This window comes from Anoplopoma fimbria, chromosome 20, assembly GCF_027596085.1.
Source record: "Anoplopoma fimbria isolate UVic2021 breed Golden Eagle Sablefish chromosome 20, Afim_UVic_2022, whole genome shotgun sequence".
In the NCBI taxonomy this organism is placed as follows: domain Eukaryota; kingdom Metazoa; phylum Chordata; class Actinopteri; order Perciformes; family Anoplopomatidae; genus Anoplopoma; species Anoplopoma fimbria.
The window spans coordinates 11,381,019-11,398,566 of record NC_072468.1 but is presented as its reverse complement, the minus strand read 5'-3'; the positions used below and the strand labels follow the sequence as shown (position 1 = coordinate 11,398,566).

At 41.6% G+C, this 17,548-nt stretch overlaps 1 protein-coding gene across 5 annotated transcripts in view; it reads right to left on the bottom strand.

Annotated features, from left to right (window-relative positions):
- Positions 1-17,548, bottom strand: part of LOC129109326 (neurocalcin-delta A) — a 63,749-nt gene that overhangs the window by 29,684 nt on the left and 16,517 nt on the right. The window contains exon 1 of one of the 5 annotated variants that reach the window (XM_054621360.1): positions 10,583-10,633. The exons of 2 other annotated variants lie outside the window; for them this stretch is intronic. The gene's annotated coding sequence lies outside the window, so the exon portion shown is untranslated. Of the gene's footprint in view, positions 1-6,051; positions 6,345-10,582; positions 10,634-17,548 lie in introns of those variants that run through there. 2 more of the 5 variants (XM_054621356.1, XM_054621359.1) reach the window with 2 other exon arrangements.

Sequence of the window (17,548 nt, the reverse complement as noted above, 5' to 3'; positions counted from 1 at the left end):
CCCCTTCATAAAAGAGGCCTATTGGAGAGTGACAAGGGCATGGCTGACCAGCTGTCCCTCGAAACCACCACTCTTTCTGTAAGCTCTTACTCAACTTTGTGCGTCACGGAGATGTATACTTTCACAGGGGATGGAGAGTAAAATCATTTATGTGGCGCTGCTCTGGTAGACACTTGCTTAAACTGATTGATATTTAAAAATTCTATCATGTCCAGTTTCATCTCTAAGTCAAATGACGGCCCAAAAGATGGCCGAAACACCATTTCCAAATTCCTCCTGCTTTTCTGTAAATCTTCTTCTTCATAAACCCAACTGTAAAAAAGCTCTCCAGTCTGAAGGCTGACACCAGGGAGCACTGCAGTTTGTCATACATCCAGAGAATTGTTTCATGTTTCCTTAAGTATCCCTGAAGTCACGTTTCTAAAAGTGTTTTTTCCTCTTCCAACAATCACTTATGACTCCCAGGCCTTTAAAAAAAGAAAGTACATTATTATTAATATTATGTTTCAATAATCTTTTGTGAGGAAGTCCTGGCTACGACGACAGCTTAGAGGCCACGCGGGTATTGGTAAAAATAAATCCTTTTTGACTAATTCCTCTCAGTTATTTAAAGCTACAACAATATGCAGATAATTTGCAAAGTATGAGCGCTTATTGTCCTCTACGTGCTTAAAAAACACACCAACAGTGAAATTAAGTGTGTGAAGTTCAAATATGAAAGTGAAGATCTGTAAAAAAATAAATAAAATAAAAACAGATTTGAAGCTCATCTTTGATAAGTTTGAAATGTCAAGTAAATGGTGAATTCTGCAGCACCACAGTGGTTCACAAGCACCCTCTCAAAAAATGGTTGTGCCCCTTTGGCTCACTAATTGCCACTGCTCTGCACAGCACTCGTACGGCTGTTAAAGCTGAAGACACCATCCAGAACTAAGATCAATGATAGGTCAGAAAGCTTTTGCTTTGTGTTTTAGTCCATGTCTCCATTTCTGCTGGTGTTTGTTAGATTGATCACACAGTGCAGGTTGAAGGCAGGCAGAGTCACATTTTCTTTACAGTAATGGAAGACAAATTCCCATGACTCATCCATCTAGTGTAGTGGCACTATGACCGTCAGCGAGTAACTGTAAACTCCAACCACCACAACACCTCGGCAGAGAGTTCTCGGTTGCCCCTTCTTTTTTGTTCTGACCTTTACGGTGAGAGCAGATAAAGTAGTGAGCGATGTCGCAGCCCTCTGAGCACAGTGACCAACATTTCCACACTTCAGTCAGATGTGTGTCACTTCAGAGATTTGACGTACCAATTTAGCAAAGGGCCATTGCTGTTGTTGAATATATATTGGAATATAGTATGAGTTTGTAAACCCGGCTTGTCAAGTACCTTTTGACTAACACCCCATTTGAGACCAGGAGCTCAAACTTGAATAGCGCTCTCTTTGAGTGGTCGGTGTTTATGTGAGAGAGAGCACACATTTTAAAACTTCTTCCAACTCAAGTTAAATCCATATGCTAAACAAACCTGTAAATTACACCATGAAACTTCATTCTCACTCCATTAAACAAACTCTAAGTAAGGTAAAGTATGAATGAATGGAAAATGTCAGTAGTCTCTTGTCCTTAACAACTTTGGCAGATATTGAATTGGGAATCTTAAAAGAATCAGAAACAATCTCTTTCACTTAATAAAAGTTAAATACATCAAAGACAGAGCCATAAGCTGCTTTACACTTACAGCCGCCATTATTAAACACGTGATAAAAGACTGTGAGAGGAATCCAGGCAGGAAAAACATCTAACTGCCTCCCAGAGTGTCTGTCTCTTCTCTTATCTCCACACATCTTTCTCACTTAAAACTTTCCATTTCTGTCTCACTCTCTGGCTCTGGTCGTAAATCAACAGTTACATAAACTGCCTTCAACTTGGTTTCCACCAGTGTTACATGAGACTCCCCTAAGTATAAAACAGGATGTTATAGAACGCTGCGTGGTTCAGCTGTGCTTGTGTGTAGCAGAATTTAACTGTTTTCTCCAAGTCTTTTTTTTTTTTTCAACGGATGTGGGCAACGAAGCATCCAAACAAGTATAACTGTCTCTATGGGCTCTGTAGCAGAAGTATACTAGGAGGCAGTAAAGTTACATTACAGTCATTTACAGTCATTTAGCAGACGCTTTTATCCAAAGCGACTTACAATCAGTAGTATATTACACATCATTCACACATTCACACACTGATGACAGGCTACCGTGCAAGGTGCCACCATCAGACTCTAACTAACATTCATGCAACATCCAGTCCACACCGATGGCAAGCCTTCGGGAGCAACTTGGGGTTAAGTGTCTTGCCCAAGGACACATCGACTGCCGAAGCCGGGTATCGAACCACTGACCCTCTGATTGGAGAACTACCTTGCTCTCCACTACACCACAGCCACCCCTAAAGTCACCTTTGTTCATGATACAACTATCTGAAATCAATTTAGACTTTTATTTAAAACCCAAAGCTACACTGGCTTCCCATTTGTTCCACAAGGAAACTCACGTTTACACTCAACTGGAAACGCAGGAAACTTCAGCATTCACATGTGTAGAACAGACACACTCTTAATGTTATTCATGCAAGTAACTGCTACTCTACTTTCACCCACCTGCAACTACACAGACAAATAATGCTCACAAACACACAATTATACTTGAGTGGAACGGATGACCTATGTGTATGCACTACAGTAAAGCGATGCCGTTTTCTGAACTTACCAGACAGTTTTAGCTGTTGTATTATTTTGCCTGCGCCCACTTAGTCATTATATCCACATAACTGATGATTATTATTTATCAGAAAACTCATTGTGCAAATATTTTGTGAAAGCACCAATAGTCAACTGTACACTTTCATTGCAATATCAAGGTTTCTGGTCAAAACATATAGTGATATTTAACTAGCTGTTACGACTGGTGAGTTTTCTGCCCTAATGTTGCCGTTGTTATGAGGACATTAATGCGCTCAACCCTGCATTATTGCTGTATCCATCCCAGCCCTGCAGTATACCATACAGAGGTGTAAAAGCAGTAGTAAGTAGCACTTGATGTTGAAACATATGCACAATATCAGAAGTGCTGTTATGCCACCTTTAGATAGAGTATATCAGATAAACCATCCCCAGAGAGAAAAGCTGGAAATAAGACAGACCTGAGCCTGGTGTGTGTTCTGTTTAAATGAAAGCCAGCCAACAAAATGAGCTAATACCATGGTAACCAACATGTCGCCCCACTCAGTCAGCCCATTACCTCCGCTCTAATGTGAGTGTGTGCCGAGTTAGTGTGAAAAAAAAAACGAGTCGGTTTGAAGAATCAAATACAATTTCACACGACTTATTCCAAAATCCTGTTCAATACTTATTAATAGTATCGAGTGCATATGTGCGTGTGTGTGTGTGTGCGCGCCTTAGAAAGGTAACCTGGGGTTTTTCACCCCAGGTTACCTTTCTAACTTCTCAAGACGGTTTCATACACAGGCTGGGCATTACACACATTACAAATCCTTTAAATAACAGTTAGATCCATATATTTTGACATAAAATAAAGATGCCATCGTGTCAATCCAGCAACTTCGAACAATTTAGGTAGTTTTATATTTGGCCACCTCCTGCTGCTCTGTGTAAATCTTGGTGGAAACATTCAACCGCACGCGTGCGCACATGCACGCACGCACACGCATGCACACACACGCACGCACACACGCGTCAAGAGAATTCTCCACTGCTGCAGGATGTCAGATAAAGCTACTGGCCGTATGCTGGAGGTGTGTGTGTGTGTGTGTGTCTGTAGCTCTTTCTTCAGGGTAAATGCTGCCAACATATCCAGCTTATAACACACACACATGAACATTAGATGACGGTATGCTCGTGCACAAACACAAAGTATTATTGTGTTAGATGGACACGAAGAAAGACCTTTTTCTGTCTCTGAACTCAAAATGGCTTCTTGTGGTATTCACGCAGCTCATTTCACAACAGGAAGGGACACTTCTGAATGATGATGCACCCCTCAGGCTTTCAGGACATTTGGAACTGCTAGACATGCACTAAAGGAAGACTAATATAAGCTCTAAACCAGTGTATCCCAACACATTTTTCTGGGGAATAGGTCTTATCTATAAATCTTGAGTAGAGTTCCAGATCATTTTTACTGCCATCTCTATATCGTAGTATATTATTTTGAATGGGTAAACTAACCATTTAAAAGAGATATATGTTTTAATAAACCAAAACTTGATGTTTTGCATGTGTTATTGAAAACTATACACATGTTAAATACTTTATGAATGAGACCAAATAGATGCATTTAGACAAAGTTAACAATCTTTTAGTTTTTTCCTCTCATCAGTTAAAGCAGAATGTGTGCTAGCCCTTCATAACATATTCAATGTTATAAGTAGGCTACAATTATCTAAATAATACGAACATTCAGGCTCCCACAGATATAAATATCAAGTTTAAAGACTGTGGAAGAAATTCAGCTAATTTATTTGGCTCTTCTGTGATTCTCAGTAAAGGAAAAATATCCAGATGAAACATTTATGTTTACATCATAAAAGAGACTGGCAAGAGACTTCACCATTTAGGGTAGAGGAGTGCAAGATCACGACTACTGCACAGCTCCTTAAAATCTATTGTGTATTTGCCTTTATCTAACCTGATGCTATCCACTGATGAGTGCAATCAAATGGGCCATGTAAGGTATTTTGTCACAGCAACCCGTAAACCCAAACTGTAAATCCAATCTAATCGGCACGTCAAAGGCAAATTGGTGTCCTAATCTGAGCATTTAATTGGATGGAGTCGGTAAATATCTGCGACTGGAATACTTCAGAAGGTGACAAAGACCTGTTACATGCTCTTGGCTTGTCTCCACTTCATTAAGTTGGAGGAGGGAGGGAGGTGCCGCTGAGGAGGGGAGCGAGAGAGAGGGATAAAGTCTCACAGCAGATGAGTTGCAGCGAAGAAGAGAGAGAGGGAGAGAGAGAGAGAGAGAGAGAGAGAGAGAGAGAGAGAGAGAGAGAGAGAGAGGAGGAGGGGAGAGGGAGAAAGTGTGGAGCATCTTAGGGGAGAGCTGAACCACTTGTTATGCACATTTCCCTTTTCTTTCCACCCTATTTGGGCTAAATGTGGGCTGGCATGCTATTGTGTGAGGCACGCAGGGAGGTGTGTGTGTGTGTGTGTGTGTGTGTGTGAGTGCAGGGGCAATAGGGAGGGGGATGGAGGGGGGACACACTGAAGAAAATTCCTAAAAGGAAGAAAACTCCTTCGGAAAAATACCCTTATCTCACCTCATTACTAAATTTCTTCTGGAAAACAAAAACCGACATATCACTGCTGACCTTGAGACAACAAGAGTTACATTTTTGCAGCGCATACCGCCGGAGGCTTTCCCCCCAATCGAGGGGGGCAGGTGGCAGCTGCTATGCTCCCCCCACCCCCGACTCTCCCTGCCTCCCTGCCTCTGACTCTCTCTGGCAGACAGAGCCAGCAGCTCCGGCCCACACTGCTGCCTCTAACATTAGCAACGCTTTGAGAGGAAAAGCCATGTGGAGGTGCCCATCGCTTCCAACTGCACAACACATAACACACTCGGCCCCCGTAATGATCACACTCTCCTTCTCCCTTTCTCTCTCTCTCTCTCTCTTTCCTATCATACACTCACTTCCTGCTGGGGGGTTGAAAACAGATCTTGCTGTGTGTGCTGAGAGAAAGAAAGCAACTAGTCTTTCAGATCACACCCTGAACAGGGATCTCCTTCCAAAAACTCCAACATCACACTACATTTTCTGCAGTCCTTTGACTCTAAAGTAGTAATAAGAGAAAGTGTTTCCCAACATGCACGAGGCCTCATTCACTCTCTGTCAGGGAATTCATGTAAAAAGACAACTTCCCTTCTGCTCAACTCAAACTCGTCTCCTTACATCTCGACTTGACTGCACAGCCCCCCTCTGGAAGCCACCGCTGGCTGCTAATGCACACAACACGCACAAAGAGAAAACGCAGGGAGCTCACCTCACTTTGTAGCTGTTCAGCAGTCCATCACCCAGCACTTTCTCTCAAGACAAGTTTGTAGAAGCCGGCGGCAGCAGCACAGAAAGAAGCAATGGGCGCAGAGTAGCAGGAAGAAACAAAGATGAGAGCAAGAGAGAGAGAGAAAAAGAGAGAGAGAGAGGGTGAAAGAACAGCGGAGGAGGAGGGGGAGGAGGAGAAGACGGACTGAGTGACTGAGACGGAGCTAACGGTGGCTGACAGACTCCCAGAGACTCCCGGTCTGAGCTGAAGCGCACAAACTAACTGGCCACTCTGCCTGCCTGCCTCTCCAGCTTGACGTCAGAGCAGTCACATGACCATGCTCTGGTTTGGAGGGGAAATGAGGGGGGGGGGGGACGACAGAGAGAGAGCGAGAGCGAGAGAGAGAGAGACGGAGAAGCCTGTGTTGCTGTGGTAACAGGCACACAGCACAGAAATGATTTTCAATAGGTCATCCGACGCACACACACGCAGACAGATTCTTACCTACAGAGAAGCTGGTAAAAGACGAGCTCAGTGCTGCAGATGGACTAATGTAGAAAAGGTGAGCAGAGGGGAAATTAGAAGCTGTTATAAATTGGTTCAAATTGTTTCCAGTTCACAAAAACAAACGCAATTAAAAAAGGAATGTGACCCAGACAAACTGCCCTTTTGAACTTGGGCTTCGGCTTCTTGAACCAAGATAAGCAACATGTTCTGCTCTTAACACAAAGTTTACTTGATGCCCAAAGCAGAACCAAGGTAAAAAACTAAAAAACTAAACAATTCATCCCAAGTGTCTTCAAGATTAACTCCTTATTTAGCCATATGCAAACTGTTTTTTTGAGAATGTATTAATCTCTGACGATCGGTCGCAAGTTTTCTAGCCAAACACTGGAGTTTTGTCTCTTTTGAGCTCAGTGTGAGTCATTATTGTGTTTTGCGGTTATTTTCTGACCGTCTTAAACAAACTCCTTGTGCCCGAGTGCGGTCATTCGGCAGTCCACTAACTTGTTGCTCACGCTACCACCATCAGATGCTCCGTTGACAACAAAGTTTGGCTGAATTAAAAGTACATGAAGGTAGAAATTTAGCCGTGGGGACGTTCTGTCAGGAGGAGCAGTGACTTATATAGCAGAAGAGCTATTAGTTATTAGTAATTAGGGTTCCTAACATACTTACTAAAGTGCGGTAGGCTGATTCATGCAGTTTAAAGTACCATAGGAATTCTGGAAGTGCACTGTCTTAGAGCTGCTCTGTGAAAACCTTATTTTTGTAGTTTACAGAACACTTGTTATTGCAATGATTATGTATTTAGGTGGCTCATACAGATACTCGTACTGTAAAGATGCAGCTTTTAATATTAGACTGTGCACTGATTTTTGGAAACAATTTCATAATAAACAGGGAGTTCAGATTCAACTAATAACCCCTTGTATTAAATGTGCAGTGGTACAGAAAATTTAAAATGCGATACATTGAGATGCAATCGAAAATCAGGCAGGGGAATCGTGATGGAAAGGAATGGTGAGGCCAGCGAAGATTCATGGCTCTGACCTTGAATTGCAGAATTGTAGAAAAACTAGTACAGTCACGTGGCATCGTCGTCAAGACATTTAGCCAGTAGGACATGCACACACAGCTTCCATTCACATGATGGCTGTCAAATTAAGTCCTCTATTGCTGTTGGTATCACTTTAAGGGTACTTGTATTGGTACTGGCATCGTAATGTATTAAACCATACCTAGCCCTATAAGAAAGGGACCATTTTTAAGGCCTTTCTCAGTTCATATATTAAAGTTTTTCAGGAACAAAATCCCACATATTTGTCATGATTTGGTTCAAAGATGAAGGAGGAGCTTATGTTGTCACAGCTTTAGTTATTAGAAATGGACCGTCTTTCTATGCCCGAGAAATTGTTTATTCCTTCAGGACTCCATTGATTTATCCCACACATGATAATAAAATAACTATATCTGCACAAACTAGGAGTATGAAGAAGAAATGAATAAGAAACTTAATAACTTTTATTACTTTAGGGAAGTGGGGAATACAGTAGTTCCAGTTTCAATGGAGTTTTTATTTTATTTCATTTATATATTAATACAGTGAGACAAGCTGAAGCAGCACGCCTCAACACAAAGATCTGATTTCAAGTATAACACTATGATTAACAGCCAATCGACAGTGGGAATGGTTACGTCTTCGTGTCTCATTAGCAGAGCAGAGACTGAACAGACATCATGTCTTCACTGTCAGAGTCAATCATGCACATCAGCCTGAACTCTTTCCGGTACTGTAGCAGTGTTTGACAGAAAGATGTCAGAAACTGTCTTCACACAGTAACAGACTGCTACTCAAGTAGACTTGAGGCTGCAAGATTCTGCTGTGGGTGAATAATTCACAAGTAAATTAAAGCAACAGCTTGACATTTTTGGAAATAAAAGTATTTCTATCTTGCCAGGGAGAAGATTATTACCACTGTCATATGGTATGAAAAACCAACATCTCAAATTAACTTTGACGCTGCATAATAAATGTAGTTTCATTAAGCTATTTATAATAAACTGCTTGAGGTAACTGTTAGTCCTGATAAAAAAAAAAGTACACATGCAGCGGTATTTATAATAAACTGCTTGAGGTAACTGTTAGTTCTGATAAAGAAAAGTACACATGCAGCGGTATTTATATCCTGTAGGTTGCAATATGTATGTTACCGTGGGTTAAACTTTGCATCCACCAAAGTAATGGACATACAGCAGCTTCAACAACACATCTGGGTTTTTTTTCACCTTTCACTCCTGTGGCTTCACTCTGTAAACACAAAAATGTCTCTACTGTCCCAGAATTGTCCCAGACACTGCATCTTTGTGTCCCAGGTCCATTATTGTAGTCCCAGGGACAATGAGACATCTTTAATTTCGAGCGCTGGAAACAGTTAGCCTGGCTCTGTCGAAAAATTCTAACTATTCCTTTAACAAATACAATGATGGTTATAACCTTCTATTTTTAGACTATTCCAATTTGAATATAGCTAATGTGTCAGTTACTGTACATAAGAGATAAACTGATTACAGGATTTCCATCTACATGAAAAGGTGCAACATCAGATTACCTGGAGGGATATTTAGAATGTTTTCTCGCAGCAAGAAAATGTATCCAATTAACAAATTGCATTGTTGATTGCAACAGTAAATATTGTGATACTGGTAGTGTTGCAGCTTTTGTTCCATTAACACATTGCGTCTTTTGTGTTTTTTTAATCTATAAATCATTTTTATTAAAGTTTTTGTTAAATCGGAGCGAGGACCATCTTGGTGCACGCATGTGTTCATTAACATACAACAACTCTGTATTAATCTGTGGAAGAAATGTGCTGTGTATTGTGTGAAGTTTATCTGGAGCGGAGCTTGGGTACTGGACAAAGACAGAGGGTGTGCAGAGTGGGGAGATAAACCATTTCACGGCCGGCCAAACTGCCTCCTTACCCCCTTCCTCCGCTGACCCGAGCTGGGAGCGAAGAGCTTTGGGCTGATTACGTTCATATGAATAGCATCTGCTGGCCAGTTGAATGGGGCGCCATGGGGCTCAGACTAGGGTGGGGCTGCCCCCCTCCCCCCCACCGGACTGTTCTTAGTAAGGGTATGTACGGCGTGAGAGGCACATGGATAGAGACACGAGATGAAAAGCAACATTGGGCAGAAAGAATCAACACAGTGCAGGGAAAAGTCATTTAATAAAGCCTGTAGCTATATATATATTTATATATGACTGTAAAGACATGTCTGGGGAGTAAAGCAGAGGCAAGAGTGAAGAGAACAGCAAAGCACAAAGAGATTAGATGATGTAAGACACTGAAATGAGAGTCGGCCAGGTGGGTAAATTGGTTAAGGGATAAATTATTTAGACCAAAGCCCGAGTTTGGGGAATTAGTGGGCTGACCCGTGAAGCCTAAAGGTGAATACATCGTTTATAAAATAAAGCTTGGGAGAGGCATGGTCCACCATGTTGAAAAAGTCAAGATGTATCAGTGTATGCTGTTTTATATGGGCTGCATTTGAAGCTGGGCTGAGATGCTTGTCATCATAATCAAGGGTTGGGGGATGATAAAGTGGAATTATTAGTTGCTACAGAGATAAATAAGAAGAAAGAGCAGAACGGCGGACACATTATTGCATTTACAGGTCACACTTCTGCACTGCATGCTTTATTTTTATTATTTATTTTATTGGTTTATTTGGTAGGGACAGTGCACATTAATAAAACATTCCTTTAAATGCACCAGAGTTAGCAAAAGGGCTATTTTCCATCAGTAGTCCCTAGACAGCTGATACAAAGTCACACTAAAAGCCATGCAACACAGAGGCTCATAAAACAACTCATATGAAGGAAATAAATGAGGGACAATTATGTTAAATAGAGACATGGACTAGAGACAAGACCCCGTGCATACCTGGTCAATCACTGTGGAAAGTGGGCATGACTATCAGATGTGACATTTCGGAAAAAAAACTCACAAAGATTTGGTCCTACCATAGACTGTATTGATGAAGTGGACGTAGCCGCCTTGACGTCACCCATTGGATTTTGGACTTCAGTTTTGAAGCCTCAAGTTCGGCATTTTGGCAGTCACCATCTGGTTTTTTTGGAACCAGAAGTGACACGAGAGAGAGAGGAGCTAAGTACAACCGAACAATGAAACAATTTTTTAGGCGACCAGAAAGTTTACAATTAAGTTTCATGAACTGAAAACAAACTTTTAAACGGTTTAAATTCAAAGACGAAAACACAGACAACTCCTAGACTGGACAGCGCCGTGGCAGCAACCTGTCAATCACAAGGTAGCCCCGCCCTAAAGCATACCCTGCTTTATGGTCTATTTGACTCTAAATGGACCATCATTTACTAAATGAACATCATGCTGTATTGAAGACTTGAAACTAGAGATTGAGATCATAAACTCATGTTTACAATGTTTACTGGGGGAATAAATCAAGAGAGGAGTAGAGTCATTTTCTCATAGACTTCTATTCAATCAGACTCCTTTTTGGAACTGGAGGAGTGGCCCCCTGCTGGCCATTAGAAACAATACAATTTTAAGGCACTTAAGCATTGGATTCACTTTCAGACCTTCAGGTTTGGCAGCTGGGTACTAAAGGACCACCTCATCTAACCTTTAGAAAGAGCCTTTTCACTACTTTTAGACACTCTGTGTGTGTGTGCGCGAGTGTGTGCGTTAGGATGTAGGGTGGGTTAGCACTAGAGGGAATTCCTTCCTCCTGATGACTCAGGAAGCAACTGCATGGGCGGAAGAGAAAACAACTTCTCTTTCCAAGGCAAACCCTTTAGAAGTCGTTCCTTTGGGAAAGGAAACTCTCCCCACACTGTGTCACTGTTAGAAGCTCACTTCTAAATAACTCCATTATTGTCTTCAGCTGAGAGCAGAACAGGGTCAAGTACGAAACAACAGACTGAAATTCCTGAAATAATTACCCCAAAACAAGCAATACAGAGAGATGACAAATGTATGCTCACGGCGATTAAGTACAAGAGTCAAAATGGTCATTGGGCAGGGAGACTTAAAAACCGAAGGCTGAACCTCCATCAGAGAGCCGTCATGTTAATCTGGGCAGCTGGGCTGGAGGTGTTGCATAACGACAGATTAGCAAGCGGATAATCAGCTGTCGGGGGAGGGGAGGGGGCAGAGCTCTTAATGAGGTTTGAGTGTCTTATCCAACAAATTAGTGACAGCACAGTGGCATGCACACATCCACACATGATGTGACCCCTACGATCCCAGATGACAGTGGATGGCATTGGTGTTTCATTATTCATCACAATGAATTTGAAGCAATATTTTGAGAAAAACACTGCTGGATGAGTTTATAAAAGGCTTAGCTTAAAGGAAAACTTCTGTATTTTTCAACCTGAACCCTATATTCCCATGTTTTTAGTGTCTCAGTGAATAATGGGGTACAATCATTTTTAAATTGGTCCAGTGTTGAGGGAGAACACTGTAACCGGCAGCTGCTAAATGGGCTGCAATGTAATCGCTCGGGGCAACTCCTCACCGTCGACTCACATCCACTAAAAATGATTGTTTTTGCTGCTGACAGGCTAAGATTGTTAGTTTAAGTGTCTCACAACATTATTAAAGAACCCTACAGGTGGTAATAGAATAAATCTCTCTAATGAAGGTTTATTTTTTAAACTTACCTAATACAATCATTTCCAAAGGGTTGATTTGATTTACTTGTTTCTTATATTATAATTAGTTTTCTTGTTCTTTCTTCATATTTTAAGTATTCTACAATGTAGAATCTATCACGGGACTCTGTGCCTGGAACAATTGGGGATCCCCCTGCTGCGATGAATTTGTGGTGGTGGTTGTGCTCACCTATAATTAACCCCACCTGTGCATATTGATTGCGAAATTGCGAGACTTCTCCTTGAGCAAGACTTAGTGAGACACAATGACAAAAAGAAAGGGTCGATCTAAAATTGGTTGTTCTATCTGAAATATTGTCTACAGACAATTGTAACAACAATCTCAGCCCCTTAGTGGTCAAAAAACCACTTTTAGCGGACGTACATTGACTGTGGGTAATTGCATCAATCGATTACATTGTATCCCGTTTAGTGGCTGCAGGGTTTTCCCTCAATACTTGAGACATTTTCAAAATTTGTTTACCCTATTAGTCACCCTTCCATGTACAAAAGCTGTATTGTTGAGTCCCAATTATTAGTCATACAGGCAAGACGTGAGTAGTTTTAACTTGATCCAAACTGTTATTTTTTTTTTAAGTAGCACACTGTGACCAAAGCTTCTGGAATATTAGCTTTTAAAATTTGCGTTCAAATGCACTTGGTGGTTTCCCTGCATATCCTGTGTTCTTTTAGAGTTAGAGGTGCTCAAGTCCATGAACAGGCGATGAGACAACAACAGCAGAAAGTTTTTAAAGAGGAACTCTCTATGAGAATCTATCATGGCGCCGTTGCCACTTTTTCTGCTGTGATGTCAACACAGACGATACGGTAATTATGTTCCTGTGTGTAGTTCTGTCTACGTTGCGCACAATCAAGTTCCTTGATAAAGATATTCCAGTTTAGGGAAGAGATGAATAAGCTCCGGCCCATACACTGATATAATCCTCCATGCAGACAAGTATGTGGACAATGCCTCATCTGTCACAGCTGCTTGTCTATTTGGATACAAACAAAATTGGACAATTGGCTGTGTAGAAACTCACTTCAAGGAATGTCATTTCTGAGGAGAAAGTCTGGTGAGGATGTCAACAAGTTAGTAGGTGTCAGGAAAAGAGGACAGATGCAGCACGCGGTGACCGCAATAATGATGCTTAGAATGTGATGTTGCATAATTACAAGTGTACTGCCAATTACGACACATACAGGAATCAGCAGAAACCTGGCAGGCAGACAGGGAAGTGTATTCATCTCCCACATACCATATGGTTACCAATATAACAATGCACTGTCCTGAGAAGAGAGATAGAGAGAGTGGAGAGGACATCCAGATACACCCCCCCCCCCCCCCCCACACACACACACACACACACACACACCATGTAAACGTGCAGCCATGGATAAACCCACATACTGTAGGGAACCTTGTCTAACAAGATGCACTGTTCAACACAGTCCACTGACACGACTTGTGACGACACGCTGCTTTACTCAGCTCTAGTCGGGGAGTCTTCTACAAACAGCAGCTGTTCTCATAGCTTTACAATCTGTTTATATCAGTACAGTAGGGTTAATTTACAGCTCACTGAAATGAGCAGACATGGTTGTTTAAAAGCAAGTCTCCTCCTCTAGTGTTATGTAACCGCAGTACAGGAGGCAGGCGAGCCAACACACCTCGCTGAACAGGCTAATCCAATGCATCAGAGCACATGCCAAAAAACAAATGACGAGAGCGTCTTCTTGTTGTGTAATAAGACCGGTTCTAATTATAAGGAAAAGAAACAAAAACACATATGATGTCAATTAAGTCGGAAATAATTTATAGGGAAGAAAAAACATTAAAGGCTGACCATAAAAGTTACGACCATTTCCATGGGAATTAACATCCAAAATTTTTTCTTTTTAAATAAGGTAAAGCTTCACCACAAAAATCCTAAATAGCCGACAAAATAAGGTAAAGTTAATCCAACAGTATTTACTAGGCATCGACGTTCATTATTATTAGCTATGCGTTCACAGATGGGGCTGTTTGTTTTGTGTTGTTGCTGTGCTGTCCCAGTGCTGAGACTGAGCGGAGGTGATACACAGACAGTATTCATTTGTTTATAGGCATACAAATGAGTAAATATGTTTATATGGGCTAACGCTGTGATATATGTGATGTGATTTTTGCAGATTATGGAGGCGTTTTTTCATCTCAATGAAAAAAGAAAATCATTCCTCATCTCTCATTGGACCGTGATAGCAAAGTAAAGTACAATATTGATAAATAACGACTACAAGTTTGAGGAACGTTTGACAGCTTGACTATAGCTATCGACCAAAATGAGATTGTCCACGGGGAAGAAATTCACCTCTAAACTCCTATAACCAGAACATATTATACCTATACCCCTGACCGAGAGGAAGAGATGACAAAAATCACATTGAAATCATTTTTAAAATGGGATTCTTACATTGTGAAACCTTAAACAACTTGCTCTGGCAATACTGAACTCAGTAATGGCGATGCCAAGACATAGAAAAGTTTAGATTTAGAATCGAGAGAGAGAGAGAGACGGTGTGGATGCATTGCCCACTGTCCTCCTCCATCTCTCTCGTCACACTTGTTTTGCATCACCAATGTTTGACCTTCCTGGTTAGACAACATGATATATTGAAGGAATTAGTCCAAGTTGTCAGAGCCCTAGGCAGTTGGGGTTTTTTTTATGCTGAAAGTGGTGATTTTTGGGGGGACGTCATTAGTTGAGGAGCTCTGCTAGAGTGGCATAAAAGTAGTTGATGCCAGAGAAAAAAAAAGGCAAAGAATTAGAAATATAATTGTTTAATGGAAGAAATTGTGCATCCGCAATGTATTCGAATAGGTGCAGGACATCTTTTAATTCCAAATACATCAGAACATCTGCCTTCATATAATTAAACAGCAGGTTGACTGTGATTAGAGCATTCGATATCTACTTAATCCCATTTAAAGCTGGGGAGGTTGTATAACAAAGAAATCTTTTTGCACGCCCAAAGTGTCTCAAGAGTTACTCAACAGCATTACAACCCACTCCATCCTTCAGTGATTCAGACGCTATAAACAGAAGCCAGAAGAAAAGGAAGGACCAGTTGGTGCCATCTACTCGTCTTTATGGAGGTCGGCAGGCGCGATGCAGGGAGAGGATTAACCAGAGCCCACTGTGTCAGTCTCTCTCTTATCAGGACGCAGCAGGTTGGGAGTCGAGCGAGAGAAAGACACATCACCACTACCTCCCCTATGAGTCACGCTCTGGTCCTCTGCTCACTATTCCTGATACGTACAGACTCCACACACACAGACCCGGCTTACAAGCACACGAACACACACTCCTCCACACGCATCAATAACATTCATACAGAAATAGAGCCGTTGTCTCTGCATATTGATGACTGTCTACTGGCATGCAGGGGATGGACAGATGGAGCGCGCCTATCAAATGTCAGTCCCAACTAGATTCATGGAGTAGCTCACAGCAGCAGCCATGACATTTTTATTTTTTACTGGCCAACCGCTTCCTGTGTGTCACACAGTTTTTGTCAACTTTGGAGAAACCCTATCGCTTGTGACATTAATTCAAAAAGAAATATTAAGTATTATTAAAATCGGTTTGGAACAAGCATGATTGTACTGATAATCAAGTTCTAGAGCTAAAACCATTTGTCGATTATTCGATTGGTTGATCAACAGACAAATATAAATTGATGTTCTTGTTGCAGCTATTTGCTGCTTTGCTGGAATATACAATAAAGAAAACCTAAACGTTTTCTATTCAAATATTAAAACAACCCTTGTGTAGCCAGGGACAAAACCGAAAATGCTATGGTAATAAAAAAAAGTTGTGGAACACTGGTAAATATGGATTTATCCCAGGTCACATTATCTGTCTAATAAGTTTAGCAAGGTAAAAGTCTACAATATTCTTTTATCCACCAACTCCAGCAGAGCATCTCATTAAAGCCCCAAAAATAACACCAGCAGCCTATGGTGCTGGTGTTACGTTCCCTCTTTCAAGAGAGCTCTGAGTTAAGTGGACATCATCGTTAGGGAGTTCAAAGGTTCCGCTGAAAGCAAGTGACCTGAAGTGTGAGTGTATGAGGCAAAGTGGAAGTTGGTCCGTGTTTTATGCAGTGGGCCTCTCAACTGGACAAGATGCAGCTGTCCCTTAGTCTGAGAGCCCTGCTGGCCAATGTGTGTGTGAGTGTGTGTGTGTGTGTGTGTGTGTGTGTGTGTGTGTGTGTGTGTGTGTGTGTGTGTGTGTGTGTGTGTGTGTGTGTGTGTGGATGACAACTCAGAGGGAGCATGTGTGTATCAAAGAGCAAAGGATGTTCAAGCCATTTATCTCTTTTAATGTTAGTAACGCAAACAGACGCACACACAAACTTGTCCCTGATTTACAAGTGTGTGTGTGTGTGTGAGTGTGTGCGTGTGACTGTGTGATGGCCTGTGTTTGGGGGGGGGGGGGGATCTTGGGGCCTGGGAACTGTGTGGAAATCACATTAGGCTTCCTCTGGCTCATCTCAAGAGTCATGGGAAACAACACTGACCAAAAACAACAGGGATTGTGCACGCTGCAGCTTGACCACCGACATGGTGCTGTTTAGACGGGACATCGCACACAGACTTCTGCCATAGATAAAAAGAGAGAGGAGTGTGTCCTTTAAAACTAAACTGTAGCTTTAAATCATTTTCTGCAGTGGTAGGAAATATGAACGAAATCAGACTCAATATTCATGATAGCTTCATTTCACAACATGATATCATTAAACTCATGTTTGTCCCTAAATGTGACCTGGGCAGAAATGTCTTTACTAGAACTAAATGTGAAACGTCCAACCTTCTGTTCCCTCTCAAGTTAACACTGTTAGCTCCTTAGCACTGCTATTTGAAAAATGACCCAAAACATTTTTTGGGACCATTTCACCAGAATGATGACTCTAGATGAAAAGTCCTCTATGGGTGAGTTTAAATGAGGCTGTAATTCCTAAACCTGCTTTTTAGGCCAGCCAAAGGACTGGCAGACCAGCCGTGCGACATTGCCCTCCTACAGCCACACCACTGGTATGGCTAAAAAGCAGTCACCATATGAATGGAGTTTTCCCAGTCTGCTGGGAAACATAGCTGATGCACTTTTCACAGAGAAATGACCTAATTAACCAGGAATTACTGGAATTAAGCATGGTCTTTGAGTCATCTATATTTAGATCAGAGTAGGAGAGGGAGAGAGAGAGAGAGAGAGCTGAAAAAAAAAGTAAAGCTCAAATCTCATTTTGGGC